The following is a 24,387-nucleotide window of genomic DNA, read 5'->3' on the forward strand; positions in this document are numbered from 1 at the left end:
TTTCAAAGCTATATTCATTCAGATAAAACTTGTACTAAACAAGGAAGAATAAGAGGCATGATTAAATAGATCACAATATAGATGGTTGGATCACAACAACTCAATTGCTTGCTTAAGATGGAGGGAAATAGGTTTACTGACTCAACATGAAAGTAAAAGATAGGCCCTTCGCAGAGGGAAGCAGGGATTAAATCATGTGCTAGAGCTTTTTAAGTTTTGAAGTCATATAGAGAGCATAAAAGTAAAGTTTGAGAGGTGTTTGTTGTTGTCAACGAATGGTAGTGGGCACTCTAACCCCCTTGCCAAACAGACTTCCAAAGAGCGGCTCCCATGAAGGACGTTATCTCTACCAGCAAGGTAGATCATCCCTCTTCTCTTTTGTTTACACATGTACTTTAGTTTATTTAAGGATGACACTCCTCCCAACCTTTGCTTTCACAAGCCATGGCTAACCGAATCCTCGGGTGTCTTCCAACATTTCACATACCACGGAGGAGTGTCTATTGCAAAATTAAGTTGCTTACTGATGAATCAGGGCAAAACATGTGAAGAGAATTATTAATGAAAGTTAATTAATTGGGGCTAGGAACCCCGTTGCCAGCTCTTTTTGCAAAATTATTGGATAAGTGGATGAAGCCACTAGTCCATTAGTGAAAGTCTGCCCAACAAGATTGAAAGGTAAAACACCACATATTTCCTCATGAGCTATAAAACATTGACACAAATAAGGGATGATAACTTTTTGAATTGTTTAAAGGTAGCACATGAAGTATTACTTGGAGTGGCGCAAAATACCACATAATAGGTAGTTATGGTGGACACAAATGGCATAGGTTTGGTTTAAGGTTTTGGATGCACGAGAAGCATTCCCTCTCAGTACAGGTCTTTGGCTAGCAAGGTTGGTTAGCAAGCATAAGAGTTGAGGGAAACAAACAAATATACATGTGATAGAAACAATCATGCATCTTTCTTGTAAGCACAAAGAATTTTAACTTCAGAATACTAAGCTCATAGCTAACAAGAAAGAAAGATAATGAAATAACATATCTACATGTATTTCCTCTTTTCTACTTAAACTCAAAGTGTTGTTGCTATTGACCAATGCTAAGTTTGCCAAAACCAAATAGATTTACTCAATGCTCCCAAAGTGATACCAATACTAACAACAAGATAAATCATATAATAGAGATTGCAAACTAAAATAAGGTGTGCAATATGTAAATGATAAACTTCTCATTAATATTCCATAACGATAACTCACACCAAGGGATACATAGATAACCAACTAAAGAGAGATACTTCCACACTGCAACCATCTTATATGATAACTTCCCTACTCATGATATGACACTACTTGATAGTAAAAAGATAAAAGATAGTGATGATGTGATACCGCGGCACTCCCCCAAGCTTGGAAGAAACCAAGGGGATGCCAATACCAATGATGAATTACTCCTTCGGTGGTGATGGTGAATTCTTCCCATTATCAGACTTCCAAGGAAGAGGCTCTCCATCAACAAACGACATTTTGGTCTCAGGAATCCTGAAACTAGCAGCATAGCTTATGTGTTTAAACCTGTTTTCATACTCACAGTTTTGATTCTGAACATCATAGAGTTGAGCTTGGAGTTTGTTGATAGTGTCGTGAAGCGAGAGGATATCGTCCCACAGCTTTGCCGTCTCCTTCTTGTGTCCATCAATAAGTTCAGACACAATTTTGTGGAAGATGTCCACTTCACGCTCAGCCATCTTCTTGTAGTTGAAGACCTCTTGTTCTAATTTCTCCATCCTGTCCTCCAAACTTCCTTCTCCTTTAGGACCTCGGACATCTTCAATCTGCAACTCCCCATCTATGAGCAGCAATTCCTTGGGGTGCATCTTCAGCACGTTCATGTACGGGTTGACGACGTCCTCAAAGAAGCTGTCCTTCGGAGTTCTCGACGAAGACATGCTGGCTTTAGATCCGAAACAGATCCTGGCAGAAAACAGCTCGAAACAAAACACGACGAGAAAACGATATACAAACCTCCAGGGGTCCGGGAGATTATATAGCAAAAAATTTCATGACAAAAGGAAAGTACCAGGTCGAACCAGAGTTGGAGAGGGACTCCGAGGGGCCATCCTCATTGGGCGGCGCGGCCAGGCTGGGGCCCACGCCGGCCTATGGGGGCACGCCCTCGTGCGTCTCCTCCTCTCCGTTTCGATCTCGTAATTTTTCATATTTTCCAAAAATAGCAAAAACATTGTTCGGAAAGTTAAACGCAGACTTTTTATTACCAGAAATGTTACCTATTCAAAGTCGAACTCTGTAGAACTATCAATTTGACCTTTGATGAAAGCTTCCGGAGTCACCACTTGAATAACATCAACATCTTCATTATAAGAATCTCCAGAAATATAGTGCTTGAGCCTTTGTCCATTCACTACTTGTGTGGCATCACCTTTCAGAGAACTAATCTTAATTGCCCCTGAACGATACACCTCCACAATGACATATGGTCCTTCCCATTTTGAGAGCAATTTCCCTGCAAAAAATCTGAGACGAGACCGATACAATAGGACTTTATCCCCAACATTAAATTCTCTTTTGATAATTCTTCTATCGTGCCATTTCTTAACTTTCTCCTTAAAAAGTTTAGCATTTTCATAAGCTTCACTTCTCCATTCATCTAGAGAACTCAATTGTAGCAATCTTTTCTTACCGGCAAGTTTAGGATCTTGATACGTCTCAAACGTATCTATAATTTCTTATGTTCCATGCTACTTTTATGATGATACTCACATGTTTTATACACATTATATGTCATTATTACGCATTTTCTGGCACTAACCTATTGACGAGATGCCGAAGAGCCAGTTGCTGTTTTCTGCTGTTTTTGGTTTCAGAAATCCTACAAAGGAAATATTCTCGGAATTGGACGAAATCAACGCCCAGGGGCTTATTTTTCCACGAAGCTTCCAGAAGACCGAGGGAGAAACGAAGTGGGGCCATGGGGCGCCGCCACACTAGGGCGGCGCGGCCTAAGGGGGGCCCGCGCGGCCCTAGCGTGTGGGGCCCCCGTGACTCCTCCGACTCCGCCCTTCCGCCTACTTAAAGCCTTCGTCGCGAAACCCTCTGTACCGAGAGCCACGATACGGAAAACCTTCCAGAGACGCCGCCGCCGCCAATCCCATCTCGGGGGATTCAGGAGATCGCCTCCGGCACCCTGCCGGAGAGGGGAATCATCTCCCGGAGGGCTCTTCATCGCCATGATCGCCTCCGGATCGATGTGTGAGTAGTTCAACCCTGGACTGTGGGTCCATAGCAGTAGCTAGATGGTTGTCTTCTCCTCATTGTGCTATCATGTTAGATCTTGTGAGCTGCCTATTGATGTCTACGGGTGCTTCTATTCTTGTAGACAGTGTTGGGCCTCCAAGAGCAGAGGTTTGTAGAACAGCAGCAAGTTTCCCTTAAGTGGATCACCCAAGGTTTATCGAGCTCAGGGAGGAAGAGGTCAAAGATATCCCTCTCATGCAACCATGCAACCACAAAGCAAGAAGTCTCTTGTGTCCCCAACACACCTAATAGGTGCACTAGTTCGGCGAAGAGATAGTGAAATACAAGTGGTATGAATGAATATGAGCAGTAGTAACGGCGCCAGAAAAGTGTTTGCTGGCGTGCAGTTGATGGTAGTAATATTGCAGGAAGTAAAGATGCAGTAAAACAGTAAACAAGCAGCGATAGCAGTATTTAGGAACAAGGCCTAGGGATCATACTTTCACTAGTGGACACTCTCAACATTGATCACATAACAGAATAAATAGATAGATGCTAGACTCTACACCCTCTTGTTGGATGATGAACACCACTAACTATGTAGGATTACACGAACCCTCAATGCCGGAGTTAACAAGCTCCACAATATTCAATGTTCATATTTAAATAACCTTAGAGTGCATAACAGATCAACATAACCAAACCAAGTACTAACATAGCATGCACACTGTCACCTTCACACTACGAAAGGAGGTATAGATCACATCAATACTATCATAGCAATAGTTAACTTCATAATCTACAAGAGATCACAATCATAGCCTACGCCAAGTACTACACGATGCACACACTGTCACCATTACACCGTGCAGGAGGAATAAACTACTTTAATAACATCACTAGAGTAGCACACAGATAAATTGTGATACAAAACACATTGCAATCATAAAGAGATATAAATAAGCACTTCACTATGCCATTCATAACAGTGAATAAGTATTCGGTGAAATATAGCCTAAGAGACCCACACGGTGCACACACTGTCACCTTTACACACGTGGGACAAGGAGTCTCCGGAGATCACATAAGTAAAATCCACTTGACTAGCATAATGACATCTAGATTACAAGCATCATCATATGAATCTCAATCATGTAAGGCAGCTCATGAGATTATTGTATTGAAGTACATAGGAGAGAGATGAACCACATAGCTACCGGTACAGCCCCGAGCCTCGATGGAGAACTACTCCCTCCTCATGGGAGACAGCAGCGTTGATGAAGATGGCGGTGGTGTCGATGGAGAAGCCTTCCGGGGGCACTTCCCCGTCCCGGCGGCGTGCCGGAACAGAGACTCCTGTCCCCCAGATCTTGGCTTCACGATGGCGGCGGCTCTTGAAGGTTTTCTCTGGTTTCGTCGAACGTGGTAGGGTTTTCGCGACGGAGACCTTAAGTAGGCGGAAGGGCAGCCTCGGAGGGGTCCTGGTGGGGCCACACACTAGGCCGGCGCGGCCAGGGCTTGGGCCTCGCCGCCCTACTGTGTCCCCACCTCGTGGCCCCACTTCGTTTCCTCTTCGGACTTCTGGAAGCTTCGTGGAAAAATAGGACCCTGGGCGTTGATTTCGTCCAATTCCGAGAATATTTCCTTACTAGGATTTCTGAAACCAAAAACAACAGAAAACAGCAACTGGCCCTTCGGCATCTCGTCAATAGGTTAGTTCCGGAAAACGCATAATAATGACATAAAGTATGCATAAAACATGTAGATATCATCAATAATGTGGCATGGAACATAAGAAATTATCGATACGTCGGAGACGTATCAGCATCCCCAAGCTTAGTTCCTGCTCGTCCCGAGCAGGTAAACGATAACAAAGATAATTTCTGGAGTGACATGCCATCATAACCTTGATCATACTATTGTAAGCATATGTAATGAATGCAGCGATCAAAACAAAAGTAATGACATGAGTAAACAAATGAATCATAAAGCAAAGACTTTTCATGAATAGTACTTCAAGACAAGCATCAATAAGTCTTGCATAAGAGTTAACTAATAAAGCAATAATTCAAAGTAAAGACATTGAAGCAACACAATGGAAGATTAAGTTTCAGCGGTTGCTTTCAACTTGTAACATGTATATCTCATGGATAGTTGTCAATGCAAAGTAATATAACAAGTGCAATATGCAAGTATGTAGGAATCAATGCACAGTTCACACAAGTGTTTGCTTCTTGAGGTGGAAAGAGATAGGTGAACTGACTCAACATAAAAGTAAAAGAAAGGCCCTTCGCAGAGGGAAGCATTGATTGCTATATTTGTGCTAGAGCTTTGGTTTTGAAAACAAGAAACAATTTTGTCAACGGTAGTAATAAAGCATATGTATCATGTAAATTATATCTTACAAGTTGCAAGCCTCATGCATAGTATACTAATAGTGCCCGCACCTTGTCCTAATTAGCATGGATTACCGGGATTGTCATCACAATACACATGTTTTAACCAAGTGTCACAAAGGGGTACCTCTATGCCGCCTGTACAAAGGTCTAAGGAGAAAGCTCGCATTTGGATTTCTCGCTTTTGATTATTCTCAACTTAGACATCCATACCGGGACAACATAGACAACAGATAATGGACTCCTCTTTAATGCATAAGCATGTAGCAACAATTAATGTTCTCATATGAGATTGAGGATATATGTCCAAAACTGAAACATCCACCATGATTCCTGGCTTTAGTTAGCGGCCCAATGTTCTTCTCTAACAGTATGCATGCTCTAACCATTAAATGAGTGGTAAATCTCCCTTACTTCAGACAAGACGGACATGCATAGCAACTCACATGATATTCAACAAAGAGAAGTTGATGGCGTCCCCAGGAACATGGTTATCGCACAACAAACAACTTAATAAGAGATAAAGTGCATAAGTACATATTCAATACCACAATAGTTTTTAAGCTATTTGTCCCATGAGCTATATATTGCAAAGGTAAAGAATGGAAATTTTAAAGGTAGCACTAAAGCAATTTTACTTTGGAATGGCGGAGAAATACCATGTAGTAGGTAGGTATGGTGGACACAAATGGCATAGTGGTTGGCTCAAGGATTTTGGATGCATGAGAAGTATTCCCTCTCGATACAAGGCTTAGGCTAGCAAGGTTATTTGAAACAAACACAAGGATGAACCGGTGCAGCAAAACTCACATAAAAGACATATTGTAAACATTATAAGACTCTACACCGTCTTCCTTGTTGTTCAAAACTCAATACTAGAAATTATCTAGACTTTAGAGAGACAAAATATTCAAACCAAATTTTAGCAAGCTCTATGTATTTCTTCATTAATGGGTGCAAAGTATATGATGCAAGAGCTTAAACATGAGCACAACAATTGCCAAGTATCAAATTATTCAAGACATTTTAGAATTACTACATGTAGCATTTCCCGATTCCAACCATATAACAATTTAACGAAGAAGATTCAACCTTCGCCATGAATACTATGAGTAAAGCCTAAGGACATATTTGTCCATATGCAACAGCGGAGCGTGTCTCTCTCCCACACAATGAATTCTAGGATCCATTTTATTCAAACAAAAACAAAAACAAACCGACGCTCCAAGCAAAGCACATAAGATGTGATGGAATAAAATTATAGTTTCAGGGGAGGAACCTGATAATGTTGTTGATGAAGAAGGGGATGCCTTGGGCATCCCCAAGCTTAGACGCTTGAGTCTTCTTAAAATATGCAGGGGTGAACCACCGGGGCATCTCCAAGCTTAGAGCTTTCACTCTCCTTGATCATATTGCATCATTTCCCTCTCTTGATCCTTGAAAACTTCCTCCACACCAAACTGAAAACAACTCATTAGAGGGTTAGTGCACAATAAAAATTTACATGTTCAGAGGTGACATAATCATTCTTAACACTTCTGGACATTGCACAAAGCTACTGGACATTAATGGATCAAAGAAATTCATCCAACATAGCAAAAGAGGTAATGCGAAATATAAGGTAGAATCTGTCAAAACAGAACAGTTCGTAAAGACGAATTTTAAAGTGGCACCAGACTTGCTCAGATGAAAATACCCAAATTGAATGAAAGTTGCGTACATATCTGAGGATCACGCACGTCAATTGGCATATTTTTCTGAGTTATCTACAGAGAATTCTGCCCAGATTCGTGGCAGACAGAAATCTGTTTTTGCGCAGTAATCCAAATCTAGTACTGGCTTTACTGTCAAAGACTTTACTTGGCACAACAATGCAATAAAATAAGATAAGGAGAGGTTGCTACAGTAGTAACAACTTCCAAGATACAAATATAAAAAAAATACTAGTAAAATAAACACATGGGTTATCTGCCAAGAAGTTCTTTATTTATAGCCATTAAGATGGGCTCAACAGTTTTGATGATGCACTCGCAAGAAATAGTATTTGAAGCAAAAGAGAGCATCAAGAGGCAAATTCAAAACACATTTAAGTCTAACATGCTTCCTATGCATAGGAATCTTGTAAATAAACAAGTTCATGAAGAGCAAAGTAACAAGCATAGGAAGATAAAACCAGTGTAACTTCAAAAATTTCAGCACATAGAGAGGTGTTTTAGTAACATGAAAATGTCTACAACCATATTTTCCTCTCTCACAATAACTTTCAGTAGCAACATGAGCAAACTCAATAATATAACTATCACATAAAGCATTCTTATCATGAGTCTCATGCATAAAATTATTACTCTCCACATAGACATAATCAATTTTATTAGTTGTAGTGGGAGCAAATTCAACAAAGTAGCTATCATTATTATTCTCATCATCAAATATAGGAGGCATATTGTAATCATAATCAAATTTATCCTCCATAACAGGCGGTACTAAAAGACCAATATCATTATAATCATCATAAATAGGAGGCAAAGTATCATCAAAGTAAATTTTCTCCTCAATGCTTGGGGGACTAAAAATATCATGCTCATCAAAGCCAGCTTCCCCAAGCTTAGAATTTTCCATATCATTAGCAACAATGGTGTTCAAAGCGTTCATACTAATATGTTCCATAGGTTTTTTAATTTTCGCATCAAACCATCCATGTCTTAAATCAGGAAATAGAATAAGAAGCTCATTGTTGTCCATTATGCCTAACTAGTGTAAACAAGAAACAAAAAGATGCAATTGCAGGATCTAAAGGAAATATCTTCGAGCACACACACAACGGCAACAGAAAAGTACTTTACCTGGGACCGGAGTATGAGTGCCTTTTACCTTTCCTCCCCGGCAACGGCGCCAGAAAAGTGCTTGATGTCTACGGGTGCTTCTATTCTTGTAGACAGTGTTGGGCCTCCAAGAGCAGAGGTTTGTAGAACAGCAGCAAGTTTCCCTTAAGTGGATCACCCAAGGTTTATCGAACTCAGGGAGGAAGAGGTCAAAGATATCCCTCTCATGCAACCCTGCAACCGCAAAGCAAGAAGTCTCTTGTGTCCCCAACACACCTAATAGGTGCACTAGTTCGGCGAAGAGATAGTGAAATACAAGTGGTATGAATGAATATGAGCAGTAGTAACGGCGCCAGAAAAGTGTTTGCAGGCGTGCAGTTGCTGGTAGTAATATTGCAGGAAGTAAAGATGCAGTAAAATAGTAAACAAGCAGCGATAGCAGTATTTAGGAACAAGGCCTAGGGATCATACTTTCACTAGTGGACACTCTCAACATTGATCACATAACAGAATAAATAGATAGATGCTAGACTCTACACCCTCTTGTTGGATGATGAACACCACTAACTGTGTAGGATTACACGAACCCTCAATGCCGGAGTTAACAAGCTCCACAATATTCAATGTTCATATTTAAATAACCTTAGAGTGCATAACAGATCAACATAACCAAACCAAGTACTAACATAGCATGCACACTGTCACCTTCACACTACGAAAGGAGGAATAGATCACATCAATACTATCATAGCAATAGTTAACTTCATAATCTACAAGAGATCACAATCATAGCCTACGCCAAGTACTACACGATGCACACACTGTCACCATTACACCGTGCAGGAGGAATAAACTACTTTAATAACATCACTAGAGTAGCACACAGATAAATTGTGATACAAAACACATTGCAATCATAAAGAGATATAAATAAGCACTTCACTATGCCATTCATAACAGTGAATAAGTATTCTGTGAAATATAGCCTAAGTGACCCACACGGTGCACACACTGTCACCTTTACACACGTGGGACAAGGAGTCTCCGGAGATCACATCAGTAAAATCCACTTGACTAGCATAATGACATCTAGATTACAAGCATCATCATATGAATCTCAATCATGTAAGGCAGCTCATGAGATTATTGTATTGAAGTACATAGGAGAGAGATGAACCACATAGCTACCGGTACAGCCCCGAGCCTCGATGGAGAACTACTCCCTCCTCATGGGAGACATCAGCGTTGATGAAGATGGCGGTGGTGTCGATGGAGAAGCCTTCCGGGGGCACTTCCCCGTCCCGGCAGCGTGCCGGAACAGAGACTCCTGTCCCCCAGATCTTGGCTTCGCGATGGCGGCGGCTCTGGAAGGTTTTCTCTGGTTTCGTCGAACGTGGTAGGGTTTTCGCGATGGAGACCTTAAGTAGGCGGAAGGGCAGCCTCGGAGGGGTCCTGGTGGGGCCACACACTAGGCCGGCGTGGCCAGGGCTTGGGCCCCGCCGCCCTACTGTGTCCCCACCTCGTGGCCCCACTTCGTTTCCTCTTCGGACTTCTGGAAGCTTCGTGGAAAAATAGGACCCTGGGCGTTGATTTCGTCCAATTCCGAGAATATTTCCTTACTAGGATTTCTGAAACCAAAAACAACAGAAAACAACAACTGGCCCTTCGGCATCTCGTCAATAGGTTAGTTCCGGAAAACGCATAATAATGACATAAAGTATGCATAAAACATGTAGATATCATCAATAATGTGGCATGGAACATAAGAAATTATCGATAAGTCGGAGACGTATCACCTATCATGATCCAGATCATCTATTTGTAATGCTACATGTTGTGTTTGTTGGGATCCGATGAATATTGAATACTATGTCAAGTTGATTATCAATCTATCATATATGTTGTTTAAGTTCTTGCATGCTCTCCGATGCTAGTAGAGGCTCTGGCCAAGTTGATACATGTAACTCCAAGAGGGAGTATTTATGCTCGATAGTGGGTTCATGCCTCCATTGAATCTGGGACATTGACGGAAAGTTCTAAGGTTGTGAATGTGCTGTTGCCACTAGGGATAAAACATCGATGCTTTGTCTAAGGATATTTGTGTTGATTACATTACGCACCATACTTAATGCAATTGTCTGTTGCTTGCAACTTAATACCGGAAAGGGTTCGGATGATAACCTGAAAGTGGACTATTTAGGCATAGATGCATGCTGGATAGCGGTCTATGTACTTTGTCGTAATGCTCTGATTAAATCTCATAGTACTCATCATGATATATGTATGTGCATTGTTATGCCTTCTTTATTTGTCAATTGCCCAACTGTAATTTGTTCACCCAACATGCTATTTATCTTATGGGAGAGACACCACTAGTGAACTGTGGACCCCGGTCCATTCTTTACATCTAAAATACAATCTACTGCAATTGTTCTTTATTGTTCTTCGCAAACAAACATCATCTTCCACACTATACATCTAATCCTTTGTTTACAGCAAGCCGGTGAGATTGACAACCTCACTGTTACGTTGGGGCAAAGTACTTTGATTGTGTTGTGCAGGTTCCACGTTGGCGCCGGAATCCATGGTGTTGCGCTGCACTACACTTCGCCGCCATCAACCTTCAACGTGCTTCTTGGCTCCTACTGGTTCGATAAACCTTGCTTCTTACCGAGGGAAACTTGCTTCTATACGCATCATACCTTCCACTTGGGGTTCCCAACGGATGTGTGCTTTACGCGTATCAAGCTAAATTTCTGGCGCCGTTGCCGAAGAGATCAAGACACGCTGCAAGGGGAGTCTCCACTTCCAATCTCTTTACTTTGTTTTTGTCTTGCTTTATTTTATTTACTACTTTGTTTGCTGCACTAAAACAAAACACAAAAAAATTAGTTGCTAGCTTTACTTTATTTACTATCTTGTTTGCGTTCTCCATATTAAAAACACAAAAAAAATTAGTTACTTGCATTTACCTTATCTAGTTTGCTTTATTTACTACTGCTAAAATGAGTAATCCTGAAGTTGAAGTTCGTTCGTTTAAGCAACAAGGTGGAGAAAGTTTTAAAGATGCTTGGTATAGAATTAGTGATGCTCATCATAAGTGCACCAAGAAACACTCCACTATTATCCTACTTAGGAACTTCTATGTTGGTATATCTAGCTGGAATAGGTATGTTCTTGATACTCTTTCGGGGGGTAATTTCCTAGGTACTCCTGCTTTAGAAGCTAGTTGCATCATTGAGAGCCTATTTGGAATACCACCTATTAATGAAACTAAAACTGAAATCTCTCTTGAGGATGTCATGAAAAAGTTGGAAGCCATAGAGAAAAAAATTCCAAGTGTTGATACTAAACTGGGAATATTACTTGATAATACTGATAAACTTGATAAATCCCTAGGAGGAATTAATGAAAGAATTGCTATGTTAGAAACTTGTGCTATCCATGATAATCAAACCCATAGGATTGGTAAACTTGAAGAAGCTATGGGAACATTGGGTTCAACTTTCTCTTCTCTTAAATTTAAGGAGAAAGCTTATGTGGGCAAGGAGCAAAAAATCATGTATGTCTCTAAGGTGCCTAAGCCAAAGAATTATTATAAGCCTAAAATTGATAAAACCCTTAGTACCACTATGGGGAATTTAGATAATGGAGCATCTAAGGTACCCTCTGCAACAAGTTGTGTTTGTAAGGAAAATTATGATGTTGATGCTTCATCTCTTGATAACACTTGATTCACACTTTCTGCGCCTAGCTAAAAGGCGTTAAAGTAAAGCGCTTATGGGAGACAACCCATCATTTTACTACATCACTTTTGTTTTATATTTGAGTCTTGGAATTTGTTACTACTGTAGCAACCTCTCCTTATCTTTATTTTATTGCATTGTTGTGCCAAGTAAAGTCTTTGATAGTGAAGTCAATACTAGATTAGGATTATTGCGCAGAAACAGATTTCTTGCTGTCACGAATTTGGGCAGGGTTCTCTGTAGGTAACTCAGAAAAATCTGCCAATTTACGTGCGTGATCCTCAGATATGTACGCAACTTTCATTAAATTTGAGCATTTTCATCTGAGCAAGTTAAGTGCCCCTGAAAAATTCGTCTTTACGGACTGTTCTGTTTTGACAGATTCTGCCTTTTATTTCGCATTGCCTGTTTTGCTATGTTTGATGGATTTCTTTGTTCCATTAACTTTTAGTAGCTTTGTGCAATGTCCAGAAGTGTTAAGAATGATTATGTCACCTCTGAATATATGAATTTTCAATTATGCACTAACCCTCTAATGAGTTTGTTTCGAGTTTGGTGTGGAGGAAGTTTTCAAGGGTCAAGAGAGGAGGATGATACAATATGATCAAGAAGAGTGAAAAGTCTAAGCTTGGGATGCCCCCGTGGTTCATCCCTGCATATTTTAGGAAGACTCAAGCATCTATGCTTGGGGATGCCCAAGGCATCCCCTTCTTCATCAACAACTTATCAGGTCACCTCTAGTCACTACAGGAATTCCTGTCTATTGCAACAATATTTATTGCTACATCTCTATTTCGTTGCAATAGATCTCAATATTACCACGAATATTTCGTTTGTGGCAATAGCCTCCGCATATTGCCACAATTGAGTTTTGTCGCGGTAATTAGATGTTTTGTTGCAATAGAGGGCTCTTATTGCAACGAAACGTGATGTTGTTGCCATAAGGAGGTACTATTGCGACGATTACGGGTTGTTGCGAGACCTCGTCATCTTGTTGCAATAGAGAGTAGGTAACGCCACGAAAATAGAATTTGTGGAAATATACGGAAGAATATTGCAACATTTTCCCCTTGTTGTGTTAGGCATTCATATTGTTGCAAAATATTAGTCTCCTATTGCAACAAAATATGTATTTGTCGTAAAAGTGGCCGTTTTTTTTTTGCCTCAACCCCATTGTGTTGCAATAGTTTTTGCATATTGCGAAAAATTATGGAGCAATGGTAATATCTAGAAGATATTGCAACAATCATGTTCTTTTCGTTGTTTACTACTCCCTCTGTTCCATTCTATAGTGCCTATTGTTTCTTGGCACGGAAATTAGCGCAAGAGTATTTTTTACACAAGACCCCTAGCTGAACGATTTGAGATCAATGTAAAATTTGGGAAATCCATATCTTCCAAACTTACCATAACAATTTTGGGAGCTGAACGATTTGGGTGCTGAACGGGGAGGGGGTAATTGAAAAAAAGCTAAGCTACAACCTTATATTCTGAAACAAATGACAAAAATCTATAGGCACTATAGAAAGGAACGGAGGGAGTATATTTTTTGTCTAATTAAATATGGTGTCCTAGTTTAAAAAATCATAAGGGTTATATTTAACATAAACAATAAGTTGACTGATTCCTTATATTATTAGTGGCAATATTTAATTTTCACTTGTGGAGGCGGCGTGGTGGCACTTGCTCGATCCGCCATCAGAGGCGGCATGGTGGCGCTTCCTCGATCCGCTTGTGGCGACGACGTGGTGGCGCTTGGTCGATCTGCCGGTGACAGCATGACGACGCTTTGTGAAGCCGCCAGCGGCGACGGCATCTTGGCGGGTCATGGATCCGCCAGCGGAGCCGGCAAGACGGCCCTTCCTGGACCAGCGAGCAGTCGCGGGGTGCTTGGCAACCTTCCAAAATGCGGCAGCGGCGGCGAGATGTTCATGCATACAAGCTACTAGAAGGACTTGTCACAGTCTGTTGTGCCCGGGTTTTTTTTTTGTTAGCCTTTTCTTTCATTTCGTCATCAACTAAGTAAGATGTAGAAAAAAACACATAAACAGAGAGTCAGTAGGCCATCGCCGATGGATATCGAAGGGGCGAAACGCTGCCGGAAGCACCTCCGGTGGACTCCACCCCTTCCGGTGTGGTCATCTTCATCACTAGTAACATTTCGCTAGTCTATAACGATTTTAGTTCGTCAGCGAAAGGCAAAAAACCGTCATGGAGGCCTCATACTGACGGTTTGGAATTCCGTGGCGAACCTCGCGTCACAGATGGCCAGACTAACGGTTATATTATCCCGTCATAGATCTGTGACGGCCTAGCCCACACCTAAAGCCCACCCGGGTCGCCCCTCCGCGATTCTCCGATCTGGTGTTTTTTCACCAAGAAATAACTTTTTACGAAAAAAAATTAGTTACATTATTATTAGCAGCATATATACTTGATATTGGTTTGAAATATTATTTTCCAATATAATTCATTATTTTAACCATTCCCTCCATTTTTTTTTACTTTCCCACCACCTATTGTATTTTGCGCCAATTCTTTTAACCTCCCGCTAAACACCCTTATTTTGTTACCATCCGAAATTTTTGGTTCCCACCAAAGTTAGCCTCTCTCCGAAATTTAGCGCCTATTAAACTTTCCCGCTAAACACCTATTATATATTTTCTCATTCCTGGTCACATCTCTAAACAAAATCACGGCGTCATACACAGATCGGATCTGAGCTGTTGTTCTTGGTTGAGCGGCGCTCACGGCGTACGTCATGACGGCGTCGACCCAGCGAACCACACCAACATCTCAGGTTAAATCCTTTCTCCCAATCTCCACTGCTTAGATGTGCAGCTCTCAAATCCCAATCGCCCCGTTCCCAATCTCCTACTAGAACTAAATCGCCAACGGCATGGCCCCTTTACAATCCATGCTCGACATGCTGTCGTCGATGCCGTCCATTGCCTCGGCCACGGCGAGCATATCTATGGCGGCCGCGACCACGACCAGGCTTGCCAATACCTCGTCGATCCCGCGATCTATCATGTGGTCTGCTTTTGATTACTCTATAATAGCGCGTGAGTTAACTCAGACCTATTTAGTTTGCTGTTTGTTCCAGATCATTTAGGTAATATAAGTTGCGCATGAGATGTGTTTTGGCGATCCTGAGATAGATGCCCTCGCGCATAATACGAAGTACACCTGAAGTACTGTGGATCGCCCTGACTCATCTGGCGCGAACTGTGGCAGTATTCTGTATTTTGCTTTTGCCTTGGTGGCTCTAACTTTGCTAATTTCTTGACCAGATCAGTAGACTTCTGTTTGTTAATGCGCTCAATGCTGTGCAGAAGCTGTAGTCACTCTGATCGTGCCAAGCATAGTAAATGTGGTGAGAGTTCTGATTTGTTTGGGTTTTGCTATACCATTTATAGACTTGAGTCTATCTTGATTTTCCTCTGTCAATTTTGGGGGAATTTGATCATATACGCAGAATATGTGTCATGTATTTTTATTTTATGTTTACCCGTGAGACATGTCTGATGATAAAAAAAACTAACATTGGACATTAGCAAATATGTGTCATGTAATATGTGCATATATTAGAAGCCATAAAGAAGTTGAGAAGCAATGTGAAGTAGACTTGGTCAAGCATCTAGCATGACCAAGACCTAACAAAAATGCCAATTGGCTAAATGATGAAAACAGGAGAAATTATTTACGAATGTTCACGCACTTTCTATTTAGTTAGTAGCAAATAAAATGGTGTCAGTTCTTTCTTTTGATTTTTGTGGATCCAGCTCATGTTTCTCTAAGCAGGTCTGATTCTATTGAATATCATGTCCTGGCTTGTAGTTTTCATAAGCATCCACAGTTACTTTCAGATTTTTCAACCAAGCCATGTTCAATAGCTATACCAATAAAATATTTCCTTCATTTGGTTGCTTTGCATATTCTGGGGTCACTCAAGTTATTGCATAAATTACAGTAATTGATAATATCCTTCGATTTGTCTTTCAACCATAAATTGTAGTAGTGTTTTGTAATTTGAGGCATCCCGGCTGAGCATTGCTTGATCGTAGACAACGATACTTTGATTCGTTGTTGATGCAAACGATGTTGGCCATTTCGAGCTTCTTTTGGACATTTTTCTGGATTTAGCAGAGTTCATGTATGGAGGGATGCTTCGTCAAATATCTTGTCCTAGTGTTTATTCCCATATGCATCTATTATTTTAAATTCATATGTTTACAGGTTTACATCCTTGTGTTTCAAGTATAAAGTACAATTATCTTATTTGCTGCATACACATTCTTCCTTCATTCGGTAGCTTTCATATGTTCCATTCCATGTTCATCCTTCATGGTCTGCTAATATAGTTATCACCTGAACTATACCTATATTGTAAACAGGAATGTTGACAGTTGCCACTGTGAGGGGTTGGTGCCATGAACTGATATAAATGAAATCATGAACAAAGTACCACCGTGGTTTCTCGTTTTTCACTTGTCCTCACACTTCCAAAGAAATGTAGTGCGAACTAATCTCTTCCATTACTACTTAGACATGCGATTCCTTTGCATCTGTAGGAAAACTTATTTCATTTTATGCCTTCTTTACATATTTTGTGTCTTTCTGAAACTGACTCAAATTTTGATATTACCTGCACAAGGCAACGATGAATTCTACGGAGCATGTTGCTGGTACACAACATCCTTACATGTTGCACCTATCTGAATGGTTCACAACTTCAATGTTTTGTTAATGCTAGGTCCCTTCATTGTTTTTGTGTGCAGTAAGGAAAAGCTCTATTGTCTTCACAAGGATTGAAAGTATAACATCATACATACACAAACATGGACAACCCAGATTGGTAAATTGTTTACGTCACTTAAGCCATCTCTAGCATTTGCTATAATTCTAGATTTTACAAAGCAATGGCAAGTCACAACCATATATGAATTTTACCGTTACTTAATTTCTATGATTTCCTCGTCTGAATGCTTGCTCTGTTGTGGGCTTCGTACCCAGTGCAAATTGCTCCAGTTGTTTGTCGTGAGTTCTTAAATTTCTATAAAAAGACACACTTATGTGTGCTTGGTAGTTTGCCTTCCCAGTATGCTCAGAATATAGGCTTGTAGTAGCAATACTTCTGTCCAATCTCTTCACTAATTAGTAACTTAGCCTCATGTACCAAATGTATTTGCTGGACACTTGATGCTAGTTTTTTGTCCTTGTTATGTTCTTGGCATATTTCTGAGATGAAACAAGAATATTGCGTTACAATTACTTTTACTCTGAATATTTGCTGGACACTTGATGCTAGTTCCTATACACTTGATGCTAGTTTTCCTATACAATTGCTTTTGTCCAATCTCATGGAATATTGTTGACAGAACTTGGCTTGCTTTCTCTTAATATTCAGTTGGCTAATTTGTTTTTCCATTTCTTGATCGCAGGAACCAAAGAAATAGCGGAGAGGGTACAAGTAATGGGAAAAACGCACCTACATTAGAGATTTCAGGAACCAAGATAGTGATGTACTATACTGTACATCATGGACAGTTTATTCTTACACACTTAATTAGGATGGCTACATTTTACTTGAGATTCATTTGATGGATATTTGCGATGAGAATTTTGATTTGTATGAACCGACATATTATACGTATGGTTTTGAGTTTTGTAATTTAATGGCTGTTTTTTCTATGATTGCGATAGGCCACAAAACTGAATTTTGTTGAAATAGAGTATCGCCACGAAAAGGTTAAATTATCGCAGTAGCTTCTCGCTACAAAAAAAAAATGATCGTTGCCATAACTATTTATCACCACGAGTGGGATGTTTGTTGCTATAAGTTAATGCCATGAACGCAGCGGTTCGTGGCAAAATGCCTAATGCTATGAAATAGGGGGCGTTGGCATAGGCTATTGCCACGGTTGTCTATTGCCACGGAATAGCATGCGCCACAAAACTTGGATTGTTGGTAGATGTTATTGCTACAAATTTCTATCTCCACAAACTATCAATCGCCACGGTTGGTTAGCATGTTGCATTAAGCTATCTCGACAAACCAAATTGTGGAGATAAGCGAGTGTTGCCGCGGGAAAAAATGTGGCAACTTCCTGCATGGTTGTTGCAATAGAGCACTTTATTGCCACGATTGCTTTTTTGTTGCAATAGCTTATTACCATGCCTACAATTGCAACGCTTGCCAACGAACACAGTTTTGTGGCAATAGGTACATAATGCCACGAAACGGCATATATTGCGACAATTTTTTTCGTTGCAATAGACCCGAATCCTTGTAGTGAGTGAAACTATATTTTTATTCAGTCACATCTTATGCGTTTTACTTGGAGCGTCTGTTTGCTTTTATTTTTGTTTTTGTTTGAATAAAATCGGATCCTAGCATTCTTTGTGTGGGAGAGAGACACGCTCCTCTATTGTATATGAACACATGTGTTCTTAGCTTTATTCTTAATGTTCATTGCGAAGGTTGAACTACTTCGTTCATTGATATATGGTTGGAAACGGAAAATGCCGCATGTGGTAAATGGTATAATGTCTTGAATAATTTGATACTTGGCAATTGTTGTGCTCATATAGATCATGTTTAAGCTCTTGCATCATATACTTTGTACCTATTAATGAAGAACTACATAGAGCTTGTTAAAATTTGGTTTGCATGATTGGTCTCTCTAAGTCTAGATTTTCTGGTTGAGGTGTTTGAACAACAAGGAGACGATGTAAAGTCTTATAATACTTACAATATGTTCATATGTGAGTCTTGCTGCACCATTTTATACTTGAGTTTGCTTCAAACAACCTTGCTAGCCTAGCCTTGTATTGAGAGGGATTCTTCTCGTGCATCCAAATCCTTGAGCCAAAAACTATGCCATTTGTGTCCACCATACCTACCTACTACATGGTATTTCTCTGCCATTCCAAAGTACATTACTTGAGTGCTACCTTTAAACTTCTATTCTTTGCCTTTACAATATATAGCTCATGGGAAAATAGCCTTAAAAACTATTGTGGTGAAGAATATGTACTTATGTATCTTATTTCTTAATAAGTTGCTTGTTGAGCGGTAACCATGTTTCTGGGGACACCATCAACTTTTACCTTTGTTGAATATCATGTGAGTTGCTATGCATGTTCGTCTTGTCTGAAGTAAGGGCGATTTTCATGATCAAATGGTTTGAGTATGCATATTGTTAGAGAAGAACATTGGGCCGCTAACTAAAGCCATGAATCATGGTGGAAGTTTCAGTTTGGACACAAATCCTCAATCTCTTATGAGAATATTATCTGTTGTTAAATGCTTATGCATTAAAGAGGAGTCCATTATCTGTTGTCTATGTGTCCCGGTATGGATGTCTAAGTTGAGAATAATCAAAAGCGAGAAATCCAATGCGAACTTTCTCCTTAGACCTCTGTACAGGCGGCATAGAGGTACCCCTTTGTGACACTTGGTTGAAACATATGTTATGCAATGATAATCCGTGTTAATCCAAGCTAATTAGGACAAGGTGCGAGCACTATTAGTATTCTATGCATGAGGCTTGCAACTTATAGGATATCTTATACATAACATATATGATTTATTACTACCGTTGACAAAATTGTTTCTATGTTTTCAAAATGAAAAGCTCTAGCACAAAAATAGTAATCCATGCTTCCCTCTGCGAAGGGTCATTCTTCTACTTTATTGTTGAGTCGGTTTACCTATTCTTTCTATCTTAGAAGCAAACACTTGTGTAAACTGTGTGCATTGATTCTTACATGTTGACAATTATCCATGAGATATACATGTTGAAGTTGAAAGCAACCGCTGAAACTTATATCTTCCTTTGTGTTGTTTCAAAGCTTTCTACTAAGAACTTATTGCTTATGAGTTAACTGTTATGCAAGTCTTATTGATGCTTGTCTTGAAAGTATTATTCATGAAAAGTCTTTGCTATATGATTCAGTTGTTTACTCATTATCTTCATCATTGCTTCGAATCGCTGCATTCATCTCATGTGCTTTACAATAGTATTGATCAAGATTATGATAGCATGTCACTTCAGAAATTATCCTTGTTATCATTTACCACTCGAGTTTGAGTAGGAACTAAGCTTGCGGATGCTTGATACGTCTCAAACGTATCTATAATTTCTTATGTTCCATGCTACTGTTATGATGATACTCACATGTTTTATACACATTATATGTCATTATTATGCATTTTCCGGCACTAACCTATTGACGAGATGCCGAAGAGCCAGTTGCTGTTTTCTGCTGTTTTTGGTTTCAGAAATCCTACAAAGGAAATATTCTCGGAATTGGACGAAATCAACGCCCAGGGGCTTATTTTTCCACGAAGCTTCCAGAAGACCGAGGGAGAAACGAAGTGGGGCCACGGGGCGCCGCCACACTAGGGCGGCGCGGCCTAAGGGGGGCCCGCGCGGCCCTAGCGTGTGGGGCCCCCGTGACTCCTCCGACTCCGCCCTTCCACCTACTTAAAGCCTTCGTCGCGAAACCCTCTGTACCGAGAGCCACGATACAGAAAACCTTCCAGAGACACCGCCGCCGCCAATCCCATCTCGGGGGATTCAGGAGATCGCCTCCGGCACCCTGCCTGAGAGGGGAATCATCTCCCGGTGGGCTCTTCATCGCCATGATCGCCTCCGGATCGATGTGTGAGTAGTTCACTGATGCGTGTGGTTGACACGTCCGTTGGGAACCCCAAGAGGAAGGTGTGATGCGCACAGCGGCAAGTTTCCCTCAGTAAGAAACCAAGGTTTAATCGAACCAGTAGGAGTCAAGAAGCACGTTGAAGGTTGATGGCGGCGGGATGTAGTGCAGCGCAACACCAGAGATTCCGGCGCCAACGTGGAACCTGCACAACACAACCAAAGTACTTTGCCCCAACGAAACAGTGAGGTTGTCAATCTCACCGGCTTGCTGTAACAAAGGATTAACCGTATTGTGTGGAAGATGATTGTTTGCAGAAAACAGTAGAACAAGTATTGCAGTAGATTGTATTTCAGTATAGAGAATTGGACCGGGGTCCACAGTTCACTAGAGGTGTCTCTCCCATAAGATAAACAGCATGTTGGGTGAACAAATTACAGTTGGGCAATTGACAAATAAAGAGGGCATGACCATGCACATACATATTATGATGAGTATAGTGAGATTTAATTGGGCATTACGACAAAGTACATAGACCGCCATCCAGCATGCATCTATGCCTAAAAAGTCCACCTTCAGGTTATCATCCGAACCCCCTCCAGTATTAAGTTGCTAACAACAGACAATTGCATTAAGTATTGCGCGTAATGTAACTAGTAACTACATCCTTGAACATAGCACTAATGTTTTATCCCTAGTGGCAACAGCACATCCACAACCTTAGAACTTTCTCATCCTTGTCCCAGATATCAATGGAGGCATGAACCCACTATCGAGCATAAATACTCCCTCTTGGAGTTACAAGCATCTACTTGGCCAGAGCATCTACTAGTAACAGAGAGCATGCAAGATCATAAACAACACATAGACATAACTTTGATAATCAACATAACAAGTATTCTCTATTCATCGGATCCCAACAAACGCAACATATAGAATTACAGATAGATGATCTTGATCATGTTAGGCAGCTCACAAGATCCGACAATGAAGCACAATGGGGAGAAGACAACCATCTAGCTACTGCTATGGACCCATAGTCCAGGGGTAGACTACTCACACATCACTCCGGAGGCGACCATGGCGGCGTAGAGTCCTCCGGGAGATGATTCCCCTCTCCGGCAGGGTGCCGGAGGCGATCTCCTGGATCCCCCGAGATGGGATCGGCGGCGGCGGCGTCTCTGGAAGGTTTTCCGTATCGTGGCTCTCGGTACTGGGGGTTTCGCAACGGAGGCTTTAAGTAGGCGGAAGGGCAGGTCAGGAGGCGGCACGAGGGCCCCACACCACAGGGCCGCGCGGCCAAGGGGGGGGGGGGCGCGCCGCCCTAGGGTGTGGCCACCTCGTGGCCCCACTTCGTCTCCTCTTCGGACTTCTGGAAGCTTCGTGGCAAAATAGGACCCTGGGCGTTGATTTCGTCCAATTCCGAGAATATTTCGTTACTACGATTTACTGAAACCAAAAACAGCAGAAACGACAATCGGCACTTCGGCATCTTGTTAATAGGTTAGTTCCAGAAAATGCACGAATATGACATAAAGTGTGCATAAAACATGTAGATAACATCAATAATGTGGCATGGAACATAAGAAATTATCGATACGTCGGAGACGTATCAGCATCCCCAAGCTTAGTTCTGCTCGTCCCGAGCAGGTAAAACGATAACACAGATAATTTCTGGAGTGACATGCCATCATAACCTTGATCATACTATTTGTAAAGCATATGTAGTGAATGCAGCGATCAAAACAATTTATATGACATGAGTAAACAAGTGAATCATAAAGCAAAGACTTTTCATGAATAGCACTTCAAGACAAGCATCATTAAGTCTTGCATAAGAGTTAACTCATAAAGCAATAATTCAAAGTAAAAGCATTGAAGCAACACAAAGGAAGATTAAGTTTCAGCGGTTGCTTTCAACTTGTAACATGTATATCTCATAGATATTGTCAACATAGAGTAATATAATAAGTGCAATATGCAAGTATGTAGGAATCAATGCACAGTTCACACAAGTGTTTGCTTCTTGAGGTGGAGAGAAATAGGTGAACTGACTCAACATTGAAAGTAAAAGAATTGTCCTCCATAGAGGAAAAGCATCGATTGCTATATTTGTGCTAGAGCTTTGATTTTGAAAACATGAAACAATTTTGTCAACGGTAGTAATAAAGCATATGTATCATGTAAATTATATCTTACAAGTTGCAAGCCTCATGCATAGTATACTAATAGTGCCCGCACCTTGTCCTAATTAGCTTGGACTACCGGATCATCACAATGCACATGTTTTAACCAAGTGTCACAAAGGGGTACCTCTATGCCGCCTGTACAAAGGTCTAAGGAGAAAGCTCGCATTGGATTTCTCGCTATTGATTATTCTCAACTTAGACATCCATACCGGGACAACATAGACAACAGATAATGGACTCCTCTTTTATGCATAAGCATGTAACAACAATTAATAATTCTTCTCATATGAGATTGAGGATATATATCCAAAACTGAAACTTCCACCATAGATCATGGCTTTAGTTAGCGGCCCAATGTTCTTCTCTAACAATATGCATGCTTAACCATAAGGTGGTAGATCGCTCTTACTTCAGACAAGACGAACATGCATAGCAACTCACATGAAATTCAACAAAGAGTAGTTGATGGCGTCCCCAGTAAACATGGTTATCGCACAACAAGCAACTTAATAAGAGATAAAGTGCATAATTACATATTCAATACCACAATAGTTTTTAAGCTATTTGTCCCATGAGCTATATATTGCAAAGGTGAATGATGGAATTTTAAAGGTAGCACTCAAGCAATTTACTTTGGAATGGCGAAAAATACCATGTAGTAGGTAGGTATGGTGGACACAAATGGCATAGTGGTTGGCTCAAGTATTTTGGATGCATGAGAAGTATTCCCTCTCGATACAAGGTTTAGGCTAGCAAGTCTTATTTGAAACAAACACAAGGATGAACCGGTGCAGCAAAACTCACATAAAAGACATATTGAAAACATTATAAGACTCTACACCGTCTTCCTTGTTGTTCAAACTCAATACTAGAAATTATCTAGACCTTAGAGAAACCAAATATGCAAACCAAATTTTAGCATGCTCTATGTATTTCTTCATTAATGGGTGCAAAGCATATGATGCAAGAGCTTAAACATGAGCACAACAATTGCCAAGTATCACATTACCCAAGACATTAATAGCAATTACTACATGTATCATTTTCCAATTCCAACCATATAACAATTTAACGAAGAAGAAACTTCGCCATGAATACTATGAGTAGAAACTAAGGATATACTTGTCCATATGCTACAGCGGAGCGTGTCTCTCTCCCATAAAGTGAATGCTAGGATCCATTTTATTCAATCAAAACAAAAAACAAAAACAAACCGACGCTCCAAGCAAAGCACATAAGATGTGATGGAATAAAAATATAGTTTCAGGGGAGGAACCTGATAATGTTGTCAATGAAGAAGGGGATGCCTTG

The 24,387-nt window shown here is 40.6% G+C and overlaps 1 long non-coding RNA gene across 3 annotated transcripts; it reads left to right on the forward strand.

The window, feature by feature from the left end:
• The first annotated feature begins 14,822 nt into the window (after positions 1-14,822).
• LOC127294399 (uncharacterized) lies at positions 14,823-17,914 on the forward strand. Of its 3 annotated transcripts, none has more exons than XR_011742993.1 (5): positions 14,823-15,020; positions 15,519-15,596; positions 16,878-16,908; positions 17,002-17,078; positions 17,665-17,914. It is a non-coding gene; the product is annotated as an uncharacterized lncRNA (long non-coding RNA). The 3 variants fall into 3 exon arrangements; XR_011742992.1 differs by having other exon boundaries at positions 14,826-15,020; positions 15,514-15,596; XR_011742991.1 differs by having other exon boundaries at positions 14,830-15,596.
• Positions 17,915-24,387: the final 6,473 nt, after the last annotated feature.

This window comes from Lolium perenne, chromosome 4 (assembly GCF_019359855.2).
Source record: "Lolium perenne isolate Kyuss_39 chromosome 4, Kyuss_2.0, whole genome shotgun sequence".
Taxonomy (NCBI): domain Eukaryota; kingdom Viridiplantae; phylum Streptophyta; class Magnoliopsida; order Poales; family Poaceae; genus Lolium; species Lolium perenne.